The sequence below is a fragment of the Pipistrellus kuhlii genome, unplaced genomic scaffold (assembly GCF_014108245.1).
Source record: "Pipistrellus kuhlii isolate mPipKuh1 unplaced genomic scaffold, mPipKuh1.p scaffold_m20_p_5, whole genome shotgun sequence".
NCBI lineage: Eukaryota > Metazoa > Chordata > Mammalia > Chiroptera > Vespertilionidae > Pipistrellus > Pipistrellus kuhlii.
In genome coordinates this window covers 67,821,217-67,842,476 of record NW_023425551.1, presented here as the reverse complement: position 1 = coordinate 67,842,476, position 21,260 = coordinate 67,821,217, and positions in this window count along the sequence as shown.

Here is a 21,260-nt window from a genome sequence, read left to right as displayed (position 1 = left end):
TCTGTTTATATTTACCTTTAAAAACATTTGGTCGCGACCCACAGGTTGAGAACAGCTAGCAGGGTCGCCTAAGACCATTGGAAAACACAGATATTTACATTACAATTCATAACAGTAGCAAAATTATAGTTATAAAGTAGCAGCGAAAATAATTTTATGGTTGGGGGTCACCACAACATGAGGAACTATATTAAAGGGTCGCAGCATTAGAAAGGTTGAGAACCACTGATTTATAGCAATATCAAAGTAACAGATTGTGTCACAGTTAAGTGGCAGTGGACCTCAAAATAGAGGTAGAATCTAGGTCTTACATCAAACATAGAAAACCAGAAAACTACAATCTAAGCTCTACCTAATTTAGATTATATCAGTGGTTGAGAGGAATGGTTGGAATTGTGATCATGGATGTAAATTGGAACCCTTTGGCTAAGAATACTGGAATCGATGCCTTACAAAACTGGGAGCGAGTTACAGAAAGACATACAGATGAAAGGAAAGTATTATAGATTTTATTCCAGTTGGCCCAATTATCTGCAAAATCCATTATATTAAGCATGTAAAAATTAAGCTGTAGTGTCCAAGATACTGATATTTGGGAAATGTTGACATAGGAAATTTTATGGCAAGGTACACATAAAGCCACCTCTTTAATTTTAAGGTGGAATAGCTAACATTTTGAGGCCTCAAAGTTCGTTCAAAGCATTGTGCTCCCTATTATTTTATTTGTTCTTTAGAACATCTCTATGGAGTTGACATTGTTATTATAGTTTTCTTTTGACAGAAAAAAAAAAACTGGAATAAGAGTTATCTGTGTTGTCCAACTCCTTCAGATAGCAAGGGGCAGAGCTGAAATTGTGACCCAGATAACTTGACTCTGGGGTCAGCCCACTAAACCACTGCTGCTGCTCTTCCTACTTCTTCTCTGCCTATCAAAAAGCCTTCTCAAAACCAATGTTTCCAAAGACATCAGCTTCCAAAGAAGATTTGATCCTCAAAGAAAGAACTTAGATGCTGTATGCTCAGGTTAGAATGCCCCTACCCCTGTTTTATTGATATATAATTGATATACGTACAGCACTGTACAAGTTTAACATGTATAGCATAATGGTTTGACCTACATATATTGTGAAAAGGTTAGTATATAAGTTTAGTTAACATTCCATCATCTCATATAGATACAAAAAAGAAAAACATGTTAATTATAGACATTTATTTTATTTTATTTTTTAAAATTTCTTTATTGATTATGGTATCACATAATTGTCCTCATTTTATTTTTTATAGCTGAGGCATTTTTAATCTTCCCCAGAGTACATGCAGAGAGTGAAACATTGATGTGAGAGAAACATTGATCCATTGCCTTCCATATGTATTCCAACTGGGGATAGAACCCAAATCCCAGTTATGTACCCTGACCAGGAATTGAACCAGCAATGTTTTGTTCTTTTCAGATTCCATATATAAGTGATATCAGACAAATACTGTATCTCTCTCTCTGTCTGACTTATTTCACTTAGGATAATCCCCCTCCAGATCCATCCATGTTTTTATAAATGGAGGGATTTTCTACCTTTTCATGGGTGAGTAATATTCCATTGTGTGTATATACCACAACTTCTTTGTCCATTTATTCATTGACAGGCACTTAGGTTAATTCCATGTCTTGGCTATTGTAAAAAATCCTGCTATGAACATCTAGGTGCAATTATCACCCAAAATAGTGTTTCTGCTTTCTTCAGTATATTCATATAGTAGTTCTATTTTTAGATTTTTGTGGACACTCCATACTGTTTTCTATAGTAGCTGTAACAACTTACAATTCCACCAATAGTGCACAAGGGTTCCCTTTTCTCCACATTTTAATCAGCACTTGTTATCTTTTGTCCTTCTGACAATATCCATAGAATGCCAATCTGAAAGCTAACATACAGAGGTGACTGACTCATCATCTGAAATCTGTACTGAAACCCTGAAGTAAGTAATGGACATTCCCATTCAGGCTACAGGTATTACCTCTCCCTGGCAAAGATACTGTCTTAGAACTCATTGTACTTACATTATACTTAATACGGGTAGGAAGTTTAGATTTTTGTTTTTGAAGAATATGGGGGCACAAATCCCCCCCTTGACATAAAAAAATAACTTGGTAATGTCAGTGTCAAGGTTTTGTTTTCTAGAATAAATAAAAACAGGAAAAACATAATCTTTTAGAGATTTAAATTATTTCATGTCATGTTAACCATATCATGTCTTTGAGTCTCAGTTTCTTAAGCCCTATAATGAAGAAATTTAATAAGAGAAACCCCCAAAAGTTACTTTAACCACAAAAATTCTGGATTCCAAGTCATAGTGGGAATCATGACGTGTTTTGTTTGAAATAGCTCTTCTCATCTTGAGCAGTGACATGCACTTAGAGTTCTTACCTGCAGCCACGCCAAATGAAGTTTAGTTACCTATGTGTACCATACATACTCCATGTTTGATGGGCATGGGGACATGGGGAAATTTTCCTGGCTAGTCTCCTGTGTATACTCTCTTCAACTGATGAAGTGGGAACCCAGACTGTCTTTTTGGAGGAATACTCCCAGGTGTAATTGATTTCTGGTTTTATCTTCCTTTCTTCAGAGCTGCCCTTTACTTCAGGAACCAAAGGACACCTGCATTCTCTGAATAGCAGTAGTTACTGCCCAGCATGAATTAGGTGCCTATAAGTTTTGTTGGACAGAATAGAGCTGGTATGATGTGGATTTTAATCAAGGCTGATTGGCTATGGTGTAGTTGCAGATTATTTGAAGCCTGAGGAGTGCCAAGAAAGGTGGGGTTTCTATATGACAATGGAATATTATTCTTTCCTGTTTCACCACCTTGTGGATACTAGGTCTGGCGGATTTGAGTCAGGCCTGTAAGTGGATTTGCCAATTTCTTTCACTATAAGTGGCCCCTGCTGGGCTGATCTGTCCTTCCATTCATTCTTCTGGGACCTACTAACGTGGAAGGGACTCTTCAACATGGCATCTCTGTTTTGGCCTCACAGATTCTTTTGCTGTTTCAAATCTGTGTGAGACTAAGAGTCCTTTTGTGTGGAAATCATCCAGCCTCAATCATACAGACATACTGCACCTGGTGAATCAGGATGACATTAGCAATCTTGCTTTGTTTCTGCTTTGCAGAAGCAGTAATCACAGCTTCTGTCCTTAGCTTGTGCTGTGGCCATACGGGTAAGTTATATGGTTTTCATGCTTCAGCTGTATTGGGCCTTATCTGGTTGGCAACACCTTCTTTGTAAGACCTCTACCAAAAATGATGGTGAGCCTTATCTACAGTAACACAAAACTCATGAACTGTGTTTCTGTAAATTTTCCATGTAGATAGCAATTGCAGTTAAGGCAAGGAGAACTGCTTTTCATGAAAAGTGAAAAATTGCTTGGTTTGTTCCTTGGTTCTTTGCCTCTGCTTCTTTTATTCAAGTTCTTTATTTGTTGGAGTTTGTCAGTTGCTGTCTGGCACATGTACAGAGCGACTAATGACTTTGTCTTGGTGGAACTGCTGCAAATGAATCCACATTTTGTCTTTTTTGTTGGCACTGTTAGCAAGCCCTATGCCTGGAAAACTCAGTGTATCTTTTGAACTTCCTTTGTCCCCTATGATAGTGCTTTAGCTGTTGCACACTTTGGGGCTATTCACTTGTGTTTCTGACTATGACAGATAGGCTGATGGCTTCTTGAAGAGACTACAATGTTTGTCTGAGTAGATGGATACACGAATGAATGAATGGGAAATTTAGACCTAATCTTTTATGCTGATATTGTTCATAAGTGAAGTAGGTAGATAGCTGTATAATCTGAAGGGGTTTCCTTTATAGGTCTTGTGATGCTAAAAAATAAAATGTATTTGTGATAAGTATTATCTGTCTGCAACTACAGGTTCTCCCTATCCATAACCCTCACATTACCTTTATTTGGTTCTCTGCCAGGGCTCGAGTTCATGAATGGCCATACATACTCTCCTGGCCATAATAAAACCTGACTTTTGCAATAGCTCCAACCCAGTTGATCATTTTTCCTTGAAAGTCTCTCTCCCTCTATTGAGTTATACCTATGATTTGCTTCTCATTCCTTCCAAAGGACTCTTCTTTCACCTCCCCCAATACTGATTTTTCTAAATGTTCGGCCTCTGCCACTTTTATCTCAATGTGTTTTCCTTTTCTCAATTTATTTTTCTCCTGTCATTATATCTAGACACACCTGTGTCTGAGGCCTTGTCATTTTTTTATGATCCAAGTCTACATTTCCAATTGCTGTTTCACATTCCTAGTCATGTGTCCTATCAACTCCTCAAAGTGAACATTTCTTTAGTTGAGTCAATTTTCAAAGACCAGCTCCTTTTCACTTTCCTAGTCCTGTTGAGGGGACTTCTCTTCTTCTGGTTACTCGGCTCCAGGCCTCGGTATTACCTTGGATTCCCATTCTCCCATTTTTCTTTTACCAGAAAACTCCTGCAGATTCTGTCCCCTGCCTATGTCTGTCCAATTTCCTCTTCCCATTTCATACCATGACAACCACTTCAGTTCTGCTTTCCATGTTCAGTGCCAACAGCTGTTCTTTCCACCTCCAGGCTCTACCCAATCTGTAACTAGGATCTCTCAGGCTTTTGCATATCTGTTATTCCAAGACATCCAGCCCCCAGAAAAACTTTAACTTTCATTTTTGTCCATGTCTCTACATTCTCCTACTGATGGAGACATTCTGAATTATTATTTTCTGTTATTTCCACTATCTTTCTTTATTTTCATGACTTTATACAGTCTATTATCTTTGATTGCAATGACTTTCTAACTTATTCACCTCACAAACTTGTGTTCATTTTTCAAAATTCAATTCAAGCATTATTTTCTCTAAACAAACAAACAATAAAAAATTTTATTACTCTTCTGGAGAAAGTTGCAGCCAACATACTAATAATTGGAGTTTTAATGAAAAAAGTCCACCTTTCTCTCCTCTTGCTTTCATGGTACTGTATTATAAATAAATGACTAGCATATAATTTAATATAATGTATTTAAGTATTAGTTTATACATCTATCCTCTCATGCAACATGTCACAAGAGTGAGAACTGCCTATTTTATCTTTATTTCTCTAATATTTCATATGGCTCAAAGTAGGCATTTTATAAACACTTGCTAAATAATCTGTTGAGAATTTAACTTTAATCATTGTTGTATATGTGGGAAATCCTAACGGTTGCTTTTCTCTCTGAGTTCTATGCAATTGTTTCATTGTTGGCAAAACTAGTTGATGGAACTTGTTCAAACCTCCTAACTCCCACCTTCTTTGAACTAATCCCCCCAGGCACAGGTGAATAGGCTGGGAATGAGAGAGCAAAAGCATCTTCAATGGACAGTGGGAGGGGGAGATGAACTGTCTATGTCTAAGCACAGGTGACCCAGATGCTGAGAGAGAACATCTTTGCTATTGAAACAGAATTTTTTAGGGGTAAAAAAGACAGGTTTTATGAAATTTAAAAAAATTTAGAAATCAAGGGGACAATGGAAGAAGCATAGAGCTGCAGAGCATCAGAAGGTACATTTCCATAGAATAGGAAGCTGAAAAGCTGCAACAGGTACATTTCCATAGAATGAGGAAGCTGAGAACAGCAAAAGGTCTATATTTACAAAATAAAGAGAAGGAAGCCCTTCACCCAGGAGAAGAAGAAAGCCCAAAGGGAATAAAACAAAACAAAACAAACAAACAAACAAACAAGGAAGGAGGGAAAGGGAGAGAACCTCCCATGTCCCACATGAGGTTGGACCTTTGAGCTCAGGAGTTACTATAGTAACCAGTCTAAGGGAATAGTGACCAATCAGAGGGGATATCAAGGCACCAGGATTTGCAGCCTTTATAAGCCATAGGGAAGAGGAACTCGGTGGGACCTTTTCCCCTGTCCCACGTGGGAGTCCGTTCTGTGGGACTCTTTCCCTCTCCCCAAGTGAGAGTATGTACTTGTTCTTTAATAAATCACCACTTTTGTTTTACTATCTGTTGTGGATTCATTCTTGGACTCTGGTGGACAAAGAATCTGGGTTCCAGCCCCAAAATTTCATATCACTATTGTTACCCTCTGGAGGTGAGGAGCAATCAGAATGATCATTTTCTTCTCCTGAATGGAGAAAGGAGTATGAATGGGCTTACAGTAGAATGATCAGCTGGTTCCAGGTTGCCAGGATGGTCCTCATTTCAGCATTGAATGTCCCATATCCCACAAACCTCCTTAGTCAGGTAAACTGGGATGGCTAGTCACAAAATGCAGGAACAAGGAAAGGAACTTTTTTTCTCAGCACTTGTGAGAAGACAGAATTGCTGGGAAAGGATAATATTTGAGTGAAAAAAAGTTCTCTCCAACTATTATGCTTTTTATTTTATTTTTCCTTATTTTTTTATTAAATTATTATCTGTGTACATAATGCTCCAACTATGAATGGTTTTACCTTGTCCATTAAATTAAATATAAAGTACCCAGCCAGGCATTCTCCTCAATTATGCAAATAATTGTTGAGAACCTGCCACAGGCCCAACTCTTTTTAAAGCCAAGGGCCACATACAAGAACTCATAAGAGGCTTCTAAACTTCCCCTGGGCAAGATTTGTTGTGATGGGCAGTGGAGATGGCCCCAGTGACTCCTCCCTCCACCTCCAAGGCTTTTGTGATTCTCTCCCCTTGCCTGTGGGAGGACTTCTAATGAATAGAATAATGCATGCTGTGGTGTTACTTCTGTGATTAGGTTATAAAAAGATGATAGCTTCTGTTTGGCGGGCTCTGTCTTCAATGCTCTTCCCAAGGAAGCCAGCTGCCCTATCAGAAAGCAGCTCTGTGGAGAGGCTCACATGGCAAGTGACTGAGGCGTGTCAATAACCATGTGAGGGAGCTTGGAAGCAGGTCTGTTCAATTTCTTCTCCTCCACAGCTGAGATTTCAGATGAAACAGCAACTCTAGTGGGCGGCTTTACTTGAACTCTCAAGAGATTTTGAATTATGTCTGAGCTCCAACTCCACAGTAACGGTAGGATAATACATTTGTTGTTTTATGTCACTAAGTTTTATAGAGAGGTTTGCTATGCAACAATGCATAATTAATGTATATACAACTGTGCTTTTGTTTGCTTGCTTTTGTTGAGTCTCCTTAACATAGTGATTACATATAATAGATGCTCAATAAATAATTTGGCCAGTGAATGAATGCATGAATGACATGATTGCCTACTAATGGAAATTCTGTTATATTTACAAAAAAAGATTGTAATACTTTTAAAGGTCAAGGAGTATGTCTTAGAAACATTGTATTACCTGTTCTGTTTATGATAATGTCTTGTGCATATAGGAACTTAACCATACTTGATTAAATCTCACTTTCCTTTTGGATACACAAAACCTGTGAGTCTACCACTCTGCTGGATTAGAGTGTAGAGTTGGAGCTCATTTGGATAAAAATCAAGCTTGTATTAATAAGCATAATGAAGACCAGTGAATTGATCTTAAGCCAACTCATAACCTCATAATGTTTATTTCATTATTTTTCCTTTTTTGATGTCCATTACGTCAGTCATATCTTTTACCACTTATTTAATTAGAGAATAGGCAGAGAATTTTGTGACTCTCGCACCCATAATTAGAACTATAAATTGGAAAGACTTCCCTATTTGAGCTACAGCCTTAATTCTAAATGAGCAGGGGCATAGAATTGGAAACTGTACTAGATCAGGCATTAAGAGAGTTGAGTTTTTGTTCTAGTTCTGCTATTAACTGGTCATGTTATTAGCCGTATCTCTGTGTCTTAATGTCCTTAACAGTAAACTGAGTGGATTGGGCTACTGTTCTTTATGTTCCTTTCTAGGGCGGGGAGTGGGGACACAGAGAAGAGATTCTATGATTGCCTACTGTGAACTAGGTTCTATATAATTTTTACAAAAGATACAAAATCATGCCTTTAATTTTTTAAAAGAAAGACTAAATTATTTGAATTAAAAAAATACGTTATTTGTAGATCCTGTTTAAATTGTGATAAAAACAAGTCATGGAAGTCAGAATTAGCCCAGAATCAGGGTTCTGTGGATAAGCAGATTCTTGGGAATCACAAGTCCCCAATAATGATATTACCAGTCCTGTTATAGAAGCCCTAATTGGTAACTGACCAACAGGATTGGGTGCTATTCGGTAATTGTCAATTAACTAATATTTGTCTTTTATTCCATGTCAACATTTCCAGGTAGGAACCTCTCCTCTGTCTGGCACAGAGTATGCACCCAATAAATATGTGTGGACCAAATTAATTAAAATAAAAGTTCTTCATGTTCCAAGTTCCTGCTTCATGACTCCATGATTAAGTATCTGACATATAACAGGCATACTATAAAACCCTGTCAAATGCATTCTTTGTTTAGCCTGGTAGACTAGTGAGATCAGGGACTTTGGAGTTGGACTTAATTTGGGTTTAATGCTATGGACTTGCAAAGGGCATGTTCCTTAATCCCACTAAGCCTCAATTTCATTATATGTGGAATGGGAGAGATAATACAAAATCAATTTCCTACTTCAAAAAACTTGTGAAGACTGAGAACGAATAAAGGCAATTAAGTATAATGTCTGACCCAGAATATACCTTTAGTAGTTCAGTTTCCTTTTTGTGCTTCGCTTCCATTGTTATTATATCTGTGTAAAACAAAGCAAGATGAACTGAACTAATAATAGCATCAAAGCCCAAAGTAGAATTATACACACACACACACACACACACACACACACACACACGGATAATTATACATATATATATATATATATATATATATAATTCTTCTTGTGTGTTTCATTGGTGAAATAAGATCTGGTTATGTTATGCATAGTTATATTGACATTTTTAAATATTGAAATTTTCTTAGATTTTATTATTTATTTATTTCTAAAACATATTTTTATTAATTTTAGAGAGGAAGAGACAGGAAGAGAGAGATAGAAACATCAATGATGAGAGAGAATCATTGATTGGCTGCCTCTTGCACCCCCCCTACTGGGTATTGAGCCCACAACCCAGGCATGTGTCCTTGGCTGGAAACAAACCTTGGACCCTTCAGCCAGCAGGCAGATGCTCTATCCACTGAGCAAAACCGGCTAGGGCAACATTTTCTTAAATTTTCGATCCTTAGTAATTAAAAGCATATCTTTATTTTGTGATAATTTTGTAGTCCACATATATTTCCATGTGTTTGAAGGTGATTCATTAGTATTGGCTAATAATGATATAAGTTTTTTTAGCAGTATAAAATATGATATTGAAATCCATGTAAGAGAAATTGTTTTTATTTTACAATTTAATCTATCTCTTCTAAGAGCTGTTCATTGATCAAGTTGTTTTTATAATATGCATGGTACAGGGGGGAGGATGAAGCTGGGAGTTAATAAAGAAGAAATAAAATTAACTAAGTATTTAAAAATGAGATGTCTCTAGATAAATAAATTTTACCAGTCAATACAGCTAAAAATTTTAAAACAAATGGTCCTTCCTATCACTCTTGGTGTACATGGAGCAGAATCACTTGGGCAGTGGAATAGTTGGCAGAGATGGTCTTGTAAACTATACTTAACCCATAGGAGATTTTAATATGTCCACAGAATATGGACTCCTGATGGTCAGTAACATTACTGTTGGGAATTTATTGTATTTCTCATGATGGAAAAGAATAATATTTGAAAAAATATATATGTTATTTTTATGGCATATAAATATGCAAAAGCTAATTTTTCACTCCAATTATTGGGTCAGCAGGAACAAATTCAGATACAGTGTCATCTATTTTCATTCTTCTTTCTTATTTTACTTTTTTACTTATTTGACCATTGATTGCAGGCCTTGGGTTACTGTGTATAGTCCCAACTGGTAATTATTATGGTGTTGATTCCTGAGAATTTGCACTGGGAATGATGGAAAGGAGAACTGTGTATAGACAACTATCTATTATGAATATAAAGGTTACTATGATTGCTTATAATGTATTTGTTGCTTACCCTATAATGGGATCTGTGGAACCTGGTTGAATTGGACAGCGCCCTATATCAGAACTCTAAATGCTATGGCTTGTTTGAGAAGTCCGAGCCAATGGTGGCCATCATTGTTATTTTGGGTAGTAACTTTTGCAGGTCCATAAAACTAAGGAGATAGTACTTTGAGGAGAAAGAAGAAAGACTGGAAAATATTTTATTGAATCCCTGAGTTGAAGAGTCCTGTAGCAGAGGGTTCAAATCAATGTCTGTCATAGAGGCTGGCCTATAACTGAGTTTTTACTGGTTTGCTGCAAAATCAGAAAACTATAGATAACATTATAAGTTTTCCTTAAGGCTAAAATATTTCAATTCAAATTTCTGTCTTGAAATGATAAAATTTACTGTCTTTTTATTGGGAAAGGATTATTTCTTTTATGAAGTAATGATAAAAATGAATGAGAGCCTTTAAAATTTCCTTAATGTTATTAATTGGCAAAATACTATTTTATTATCCCCCATTTAAAAATTATGATCTATGAAAAAATAAGAAAATCATCTCTTTTAATGATTTTAAAAAATGTAGCTGAACAACCTCTCATTCCCAATGAAATCTTATGTGGAAACTTGTAGAGTGAAATTACTTGTAGACTGAAATTACTTCAATTTCTTCACACCTTTCCTTCAGCCTTGAGATAGCCCTTTCATAGAATACTTGGGCTTCCTAAAACATAGTTTTAAAATTCAATTGATTTAATTCTGCTTTATTGAGGTATAATTGACATACATACAATATTACAAGATATTTAAAGTGTACATCGTAGTGATTTGATATATGTATATCCTTCACTGCACTTTTTTTGGGAGTAAGAATACTTAAAGTCTAATCTCTTAGCTAATTTCAAGTATACAATACAGTGTTACTGACTACAGTGCATTAGATCCTCAGACCTTAATTATCTTATAGCTGAAAGTTGGTACTTTTTAGTTTTATTTTTTTAAAGAAATCTTTATTGCTCAGTTTATTACAATTGTTTCTCCCCCCTCCCCCTTAGCTTCCTTTCACCCGGTTCCTGCTCCCCCCTCTGCCCTTACCTCCCCACCCCACTGTCCTCATCCATAGGTGTACTATTTTAATCCAGTCTCTTCCTGCACCCCACCCCCACCCTTTTCCCCTTGATGATTATCAATCCACTCCCTTTCTTTGCCCTGATTCTATTATATTCATCAGTTTATTCTATTCCTTAGATTTTTTTATTTTTTTTATTTTTTTTTATTTTTTATTTTTTTTAAAAATATATTTTATTGATTTTGTACAGAGAGGAAGGGAGAGAGATAGAGAGTTAGAAACATCGATGAGAGAGAGTCATCGATCAGTTGCCTCTTGCACACCCCCTACTGGGGATATGCCCGCAACCAAGGTACATGCCCTTGACCGGAATCGAACCCGGGTCCCTTCAGTCCCCAAGCCAACGCTCTATCCATTGAGCCAAACCGGTCCCAGCCTATTCCTTAGATTTTTAATTCACTTGATTTTTAGATTTACTTGTTGATATATATGTATTTGTTGATCATAATTTTTTAAATCTTTTTTCTTCTTCTTCCTCTTTTTAAAGAATACCTTTCAGCATTTCATATAATACTGATTTGGTGGTAATGAACTCCTTTAACCTTTAGTTTTAGAAGCATTGGTTTGGACCAGGGTTTCTCATCCTTGGCACTATTGATGTTAGGCTGGGAGCTTTTTGTCATGGGGCTTTCCTGTGCACTGTAGATTGTTTAACAGCATCCCATGTTTCTACCTACTAGATGCCAGTGGAACCCACCTTTATCAATTATGAAAACCAAAAGTGTCTCTGGACATGGTTAAATGTCCCTCCAGGGGCAAAATCACCCCTGGTTGACAACCATTATCTAGATAATGGATAAACCCACATAATACAGATTTGGAGACATCACTAACGACTACTACATGATGGTTTCTATTTTATTTTTCATTTTTATTTATTTTTAAATATGAAATCCCTTCATCTTTCCCCTGTCTAAATTATATTTTGGCCTCCATCCACCAAGGAAATGGGAGTTACAGCTGGAATTCAAAGAGAAACAAAATAAAGGAATGCTGAGAGTTTCTAATCCCCCCAGACTAGATCTTAGATAAAGCAATAAATTTGGAAGAATGCTTAGCTATCCTGTTTTACCTGGCATAAGGAATGAATATAAAACCCTCTCGGCTCGAATAGATAGGCTAGAATTTTGGAAAGGAAACGAGTATTATGTGAAGTGAGAAAATTCTTTGTGAATGGTGAGGGGGCAGAATAGAGCCCACTTTAAATTTGAGGATCTGAGGTTAAAGGACATTCAGTCTCTCTGTTGGTGAAGCCCCCCAATCAGAGAACACTCCTGATCCATCCTGGGCTAGGTATCTGAGGGTAAAAATAGCAGTGAGCAATGTGGTCTTTGTTGGTGTGAAGAGACCAAGAAATTCTCAAGTTTCCTGCATCCACAGAGACAGATGAGAGAAAATCCAAAAGCTCTTGTACTTTGTTTTCTTACTCTTGCCAAGTGAAGGAAAATTAGTTAAGAAAGATGTCAGTGGGCATGTAGGGTTTTTGTCCTTCCAAAAAATGAAACATTGGAAGTTGTTGCAGGACAAGCTTCTTGGGATTAGAATAGCCCCCAGTTATGACTCAATTAAGGGGGACACAAAAGGGGTTATGTCTAATGACCAGTTAGGATGCAATGCATCTGAGATGATTCCATCACAGGAGAAATACTGATCAAGATTGAGTAGGTCCACCTACCTTTCTCCACCAATGTCTCAATACCATAGTGTCAACTCCTAAGAGGAGGAGAAGGGTGCTGGGTGACTCTTGAGTTTCATGGAGTTTAAACCTGAAATGCCTAAGGAAAATCATGATCATTAATTTACCTTGGTGTAATTAGATTGCATTTTCTGCACTGTGCTGAATAGAGCTTGAGTTGGAAATCTATTCCTTTTCATATTCACTTTGTATATTCCCCATAATATCGCCAGTAGAATGATCTAATAGGTAAAACACATTCTTTCAAGTCAACAGATCTGAAAGAATGTGTCTTTGTGCCTCTGACTAAATAGTCAGGTATTGCATGTTTTAAAAATTCTTGTAATACACCAGTGTGCCACAGCATGCTGGTTGAAAATCACTGACTAGTGGCTAGACTAGCATTAAGATGAAAAAAAAATTGAACCATTCTGGAGATTTGGATTTACAGAGATCTGGGGTCTAGTTTGAAATGCCCCCTAGCCCCCAAAAAAGAGATGGATGGATAAATTGATAGATAGGTGATAAAGCAAATATATTATAGCACAATATTAATTATAGATTCTAAGAAGTACATACATGGGCATTCACTGTTGAGTTTATTAAACTTTTCTGTATATTTTAAAATGTTCATTATAACATGTCAACAAAAACAATAAGGATAAAACCACTGTGCTAATGTTTCAACCACTATTATGTGGATATTTTATATATAGGGGATGAATGTGAATGTGAGCAAGCCAGGGCCAAATGCACACTCTGCCCCCCTTCAGAGCAATTCCAGCTGCTGCCCTGAACCCTTTAGGAGCTTTATTAGGATTAGCCGGCATTATCCCCACTTGCTCTTGCTTCTCATATTTCACAACTCCTCCTGGAATTTTCTAATAATTGTACAGTAGTGTGTTGTGGTTCATCATCTTGACTTGACACTATTTTTTTTTTTTTGGTGGGGATGTAAATAAAAATACTTCTCACTGCAATTGAGGAATTGAAACATAAATTAGAATTCCTTGTCCTAATTTGCCGTTGACAAGTCTTAGAGGCAGAGGTAAAACAAAATTCTTGAACCAGCAAACTTGCTTCCACAAGTACAAAGGAATTTCAATAGTTGCCTCCGGAAAAAATGGATGAAACTGTCAGTCACATAAAAGAATTTAAGGGGGGGAGAGAACTGATGCTTCATCAAATGGGAGAATTCAAATGTTTCAGCATGTCACAGACCCCAGTGCTGAATCTCACATTCTTTGAATCCCTAAAGATAAAGGTTAGGTGCCTCCATTAAAACCTACTGGAAAAGTGCTTCTATCTCACCTAATTATATGGAACATTATTGCGTCTACCAATACTAAGTCTTAAGATCTGGTATATAATCATTTTGAATATTTTAAAATTGACATATAATTAACAAGTAGTAGAATGAACAGTTATGAACTATTCAGCTTCATGAATTTTGACAGTTGTAATTGCTACCAAAAATATTTGTGATATTCTTAAATTGAGTCAAAATTTTCAATTATCTTACTGCTGATTATCAGTGGTATGAAATCAGTAGTGTGTAGTACTCTGAGTTATAACCTGAATAGTTCATGACCACATTTGAAATAGTGTATGATAATGAAGATTTTGAAGTTCAACTTGATACATTTCCTAGGGAAGAAAAAAAAAATCTAACTAGTTGACTACAAATATTTGGCTTTTATAGGCTTTAGAAATCTAAATAACCAGTCCTAGGAGTCTTGACTGATGTATTTAACTTCACAGAAATTAAACTTTATTATGGCTGGGGCAAAATGAATTCCCAAGAAAATAGTAAGTTTGTGTTTGATTATTTCCTTTTCTTTTTCTTTTTAAAAAAATATATTTTGTTGATTTTTTACAGAGAGGAAGAGAGAGGGATAGAGAGTTAGAAACATCGATGAGAGAGAATCATTGATCAGCTGCCTCTTGCACACCGCCTACTGGGGATGTGCCCACAACCAAGGTATATGCCCTTGACAGGAATCGAACCCTGGGCCTTTCAGTCCACAGTCTGACTCTCTATCCATTGAGCCAAACCGGTTTCGGCATATTTTCATAGCTACTGTACACAAGGGTACTGCACCTCCTAGAAGAAAGCTTGCTGCTCTCATGGCCACTAGTAGCCATTGGCAATGTTACTGCATCCTCCCAGCATTGCCTAAGAGTGCCTTCCACATACACAGCCTTCCTCATATCTATTGTAAAGCCAGATACACTGCTGGTCTGTCTCGGTGTTCAGTGCTGGAATCCTGCATCCTGGTCCAAAGGCTCTTTACTGCAAAAGAAACATTAAATGTACAATTGTTCTATAGCAGGTATTGGATAGGTACATAGCATCCTTTATAGCCTTGAACCCAATTACCATTCTATCCCCATTTTCAGGATCAAGCGTTTGAGGCTCAGAAAATTCTCAAGGTCATCCATCCATTAAGTGATGAAGCTAATCTTAAGGAGAGTTTGTTGACATTCTTGTCCAGCAAATCAAAATTAAATTAATTCATTAAAAATTATATTAAGCACACATATGAGCTTAACCAATGGTCAAGGACAATAGGGGAATGTGGGGGGTGGGGGGTTGGAACAAATATATGATACCTTAATCAATAAAGAAATTAATTAAAATAAAAAAAGACGCTCAGAGAGGTAGCATAACTTGCCTGAGTCATAAACAAATAAATGGAGCTGGTATATTTAAAAAATTATATTAAAACACAGTTTCCTTTGGGGTCTTCAAAGCACATAGTAAATGTTCAACACCGTAAAAATTAGTTGTCACTAATTTTTGGGGTTTCCAGCCTAGGTTCCTGCTTAGAGAAGAGAGGAAGAGGGAACAGGTCACAAATTCAATAAAAACTTCTCTGTTTTTGTTTCTTTAGTTTGTTTATGTTCATTGAGTTAGTCCATTTGGGCTGGTAAAACAGAACACCATAAATTAGATGGCTTTATAATAATAAGCATATATTTCTCATAGTTCTAAAGGCTAGGAAGTCCAAGATAATAGTCTGGTAACTTTTCATTGTAACCTCACAAGATAGAAGGCATAACTACCTATCTGGGGCTTCCTTTTTAAGGGCACTAATCCCATTCAGAATAACTTCATTCTCATGACCTAAGGACCTCTTAAAAGCCCTACCTGCTAATACTGTGGGATTGAGCATTATGTTTCAGCATATGAGTGGGTGAAAGAGGTGTGTGCACAAATATGCTGTCCTTAGCACTTAGGCTTACTAGTTAAGTTTTCATGGGAAAAAAGTCTGTAGACCACTGATCTGGCCTAACTCTCCCATCATATAGGAAACTGAGACAGTGCGTTGTATTAAATTTTACCAAAGTAAGTGGCAGAGCCCAGATTAGTTCCATTCAGTTCAACAAATACACATGGTTACCACTATGCATGTGGCTCTGAACTAGAAAACCAAGTTAATACTATACATAACCCTCATTCTCTACCAGTTCAATCTATGGAAAAACTGGTTTCCTGATAATAGAAACATAGTTTTGCCTCTCATATTGCTGCTTGTTTAATCCCAGCCATTCATACACACTATCTCTTATTGTCCAGTCCTTAAAAGAGAAGACCCTACTACACTATTTTCATACTCAGTATGAATAGTTTGCTTGAGACTCACTTGTTAGACTTCCTTGTTCTTAAAAGGATAGCCACAGAGAACTGTAAATTGAGAAGCGAGATTAAGGAGAGGGAGAAGGAATTTGTCTGAAAGATGAGGTAAGTGTTGAGCTGGCAGAGTAGGTGGTAAGTAGGGGATGCAGGAGTCAAACTTTGCCTACATTAGTGCTTCATCTATTATACACCCATTCTACATTCTAGATTCTTGTGCATGATACGCCAGAGTCTTGGGATGCCAAATAGCCCAAGAAAAAGCATAGCGCTGGCTTTGACAAGTAATAATCCTTACCAATTTATAATAATAAAGCATAATATGCTAATTAGATTGGACCTCCTTCTACAAGACATTCTGAATGAAGCCAGGGCTGAGAAGGAAGCCCAGGTCTGGGTGCCAGAGGGAAGATGGTGCCAGCAGACAGGAGAAGGAAGGCCTACTCTTCCATGAATTTCATGCATCAGGCATCTAACAATAATAATTCTAATAATTAATAATAATAATTCTAATAAAACCTTAATATCAGTTTCTTCTTATCTCTGAAATAGAAATTACAATGGTATCTATCTCATAGAATTTAATTGAGATAATATGCACAGAGCCCTTGGGACAGTGCTCAATAAATGTGCCTCTCAGGCAGCTCTGACTATGGAATGGTAGCCAGAATAGTTGAAGGGAATTTTCTATATTTGAGAATGAATCACAATGACCTTGCTTGGTGCTTTGGCCAGTCATCATAAAGTCAGAGTTCTGTGAACGTACCTGGAGATATTTTATCTTCAGGGCATCTTGGATTTTTTTCTGATTTTTCACTTGCTTTCTGAAATGAAAGCTAATTCCTGGAGAGATAACTCAGATGCAGATTATAAACTTGCATGATGGACCTGCTCATGTGGGGAAATCCCATCGCTTTCTGGCAATGAACTTGGTTGAACCAACTGAGAAAAGAAAGGCCCTTGAGCAGCATTGGAGCACAATTGCTTCCCTTAGTATTATCACTCCATGAACCAATGCTAGAGCTCTGCACAGGTGGAGGTTCTGGTTTGAGGGCCATTGAACACTACCCATTTCCCTAATGCATCATAATTAAACACCTGCGCTAAATAACTTCTTACTGATCCACTGTGGAAATTTGCTGGGTGCTCAACAGTCCTTGACATTTTCTATCTCTTACTTGGGAGGGTGGTCTCAAGGTTATGCTTTGGCTTTCTAAAATCTATGGAAAACTCTTATCAAGATGTGGATTACAGGGCTTTTCAAGGGCATTTAAAAAAGACAACATTTTGTGGATATGGGAGCCATCCCTTCTTTATCAAGAGCAGAAGTAGTTAAAATGCATTGTCCAACAGTTAGGTGACATGGGACAAAGAGAAAGTTTGAATATACAGTCAGTGACTTTTTAGTGAAATTGGCTGTGCGAATATGGGAAACAAGCATAAACCAGGTGAACCAGTGTTGATGTGTGTCATAAGGCTCAACAAAAAATGACCCCAGTTGAAATGCACATCAATATCACACTGAATATTTTTCTTTCATCTTCAACAACAGACAGCAAACAGGTTTGGCCCAAGGCTAAATTATAGCTTGAGTGAAGTTTATCTTCATCTTGTATTATTCCCCTTTCTTGGTGTCTCTTTGTTCTTTAAGTAGCTCTCTCCATCAAAACAAAAGATAGTAATACCTAATGGATACTTTTAATTGAGTATCTATCTATCTATCCATCCATCCATCTATCCTCATCATCTATTTTACTTGTATTATTTATGTAAACGGAATAAGGTGCATTTTTAACCCCCATGTTATAAATAAATTCATACTGACAGAGCTGTTTATTATATTTTTAATATTTTAGTGTTATAGTAGGAGTTGAATCTATTATCTGTGGGACACCAAAGTTTGAGACCCTAGCACTCAACAGGATCTGTGCCAAGTGATCCTTTCAATAATTAATCTTTAGATAATGTGTTTTCTCAACTAGGTATTTCAATTTTAAGTTTTTAATTTCTAATACTGGGTTAAAATGCATGTTAAGGGAAATGTTGCTCATTATCAAGGAGGTAGGGAGAAGTGGGAAATCCTTTCAAATATATGACAGAGTAAGGCAATCCTACAAATTTTCTTGATTTTGTCACTTTAAGTGATTGATTAGGGAAAAGATCTGTACCATCAACCCTTTGTCTTTTTTCTTTATCTTTCCAGAAAAATCTACAGCCCTGTTCTGTAGAATGAATACCCTCTCCTGAGGAAAAAAACTATTACTGTGGGTTTGGTGACTCAATTGTATAATTTTATATTTCCAGAATCAAATAGGCCCTCTGTTCTTCTCAATGATTATTTCCTTTATCCCAAGTCTTCTATTCTTAGCGATAGCTATTCCATGTGTTTATCATGTTCCTTAGGATATAACCACCTCTCCAATGATGACCTCACCTTTAATTTAGAGAAAATAAAAGTTATCAAATTAGAATTCCATAAGTTCTATTGATTTTCCTTCTTTCCTCTCTTTTTAGAAAACGACATGACTGTGCTTTCATTCAAAGTCATCTCACCTCTATTCTGGACCCTCTAGACTTCTCTACCTGCTTCATTCTTTTCCTTTTCTGCAACTTTTACATTGTAATTTCCACTGATTCATCCTTCTTATCTTATAAATATTCTCTGGTTACCTTCTACCTTAAACAAACAAAATAATAGTTTTTAAAATTAGCCAGATTTCTCTTTGTTTAGTACCTCCTCTGTTCTGTCACCTTATTCTTCTTTCAGATTTATTAATGCTTTCCCTCAGTTTTGTCTTCACTTCACCACTGCCCACTGACTCTTTGGCCCCTGACAACCTGGCTTCTATCTGTCTACTCCATGAGGGCTAATGACTTATTAATCACTCCTCCCTATGGACAATGTTCAGTCCTGGTTTCACTGGGCATGTCTGTATAATTGTATAGCTTGTCTTTTTTTATGACATTGTCATTCTTTCTTTCTTTTGACTCTTGGAATCTTTGCAGTCAACTAAAATATTAAATATTAGAGGTCCAGTGTACAAAATTTATGCATTGGACAGGGGATCCCTCAGCCATGTCTGCACCCCCTCTAATTTGAGACCCCTTGAGGGATGTCCAACTGCCTCTCACAATCTGGGACTGCTGACTCCTAACCACTCGCCTGCCTGCCTGATCACCCCTAACCCCTCTGCATGCCTGATTGCCCCTAACCACCTCTGCTTGCCTGCTTGATCACCCCTAACTGCTCCCCTACTGGTCTGATTGCCCCTAACTGCTCCTCTGCTGGCCTGATCACCCCTAACTGCCTCTGCCTTGCCCCACAATTCCTTCCTTTGGCTGGCTGCAGGCACCCAGGACCCAGGCCAGCTTTGCCTGGGCTGCAGTCTCAGGCACCTGTGACCTAGGGACATGTAGGTTGTCCCTCTCCTGGGTCACAGACACAGGTGTAGCCACTGGCTCCCAGGACCGCTTGTCTCTCTCCTGATCTGCAGCCCCAGCCGCTGCCATCTGGGACCACAAGGTGGGTAGCTTGTCTCTCTCAGATCGCAGCCCCAGATGCTGGTGCCTGGGACTGTGAGGTGGGCGGCTTGTCCCTCTCCCAGGCTGCAGCCTGGCTAGTCCCCATTTCTCTCTCCCCAGTGTTGACTGTCTGAGCCATTAAGGCGTGACAGTGTGAGGGTGCATTTGCATATTAGCTCTTTATTATATAGGATGGAGTTGGTTCTTGTCTCAGCTGTCTATTTCCACTTTGAACTCCGTCCTCAGGTGAACTTGTCTAGGCAGTGACCTCATTTAGGCAGTGACCTCACTACCTACCTTCTGTTGATAAAAAATTCTGTACCTCTATCTCGATATCTATTCTGGGTTATAGAACAACATAATCAACTGCTTGATGATATTATCACTTGGGTGTACCACAGGATCTTCAAACTCATCATGCAGATATTCATCATCTCCCCTAAATACCTTATCTTGCATCTTATTTCTTTTTATATTTTTCAATTTCAGTTTACATACAATCTTATTTTGTATTAGTTTTAGGTATGTAGCATAATGGTTAGACAATCATATACTTTACAAATTGATCACCCTGATATTTCCAGTACCTACCTGGCACCATACATCTATACTAATAATAGAGGAATATGCAAATTGTTCAGAATGCCATCATAGTAACAGTAACAACTACTAGGTTGCCTGGGACAACTAGGCCAGCAGGCGGGGTTGTGAGGGACAACCAAATGACTGAACAGCAGGCTGTGTGGGGCAACCAGGCTGGTGTGGTGGGGGAGGCAGTTGAGAGTGACCAGGCCGACAGAGGGGGGGCAGTAAGGGCCAACCAGGCTGGCAGGGGGGCAGTTAGGGGCGATCAGGCAGGCAAGTGAGCAGTTAGGAGCCACTGGTCCCAGATTGAGAGGGATGTCCGACTGCCAATTTAGGGATTGGACCTAAACTGGGTTTGAGCCTAAAAAGACAGTTGGACATCCCCTGAAGGATCCCGGATTGGAGAGGGTGCAGGCTGGGCTGAGGGGACCCCTCCCCCATGCATGAACTTCATGCACCAGGCCTCTAGTAGTTATTATAAAACTTACTATTGACTATATTCCCTATGCTGTACTGTACAACCTAATGACTATTTTTTAACTACCAATTTGTACTTCTTAATCCCTTCACCTTTTGCACTCAGTCTCTTTTCTGTTCTATATTTTTCTTTCCTTTCTTACTTTCTTTAATGTTAATTCTGTTTTTTTCCTCCTACTGGTTTATAGGTTATACTTTCAGTGCTTATCC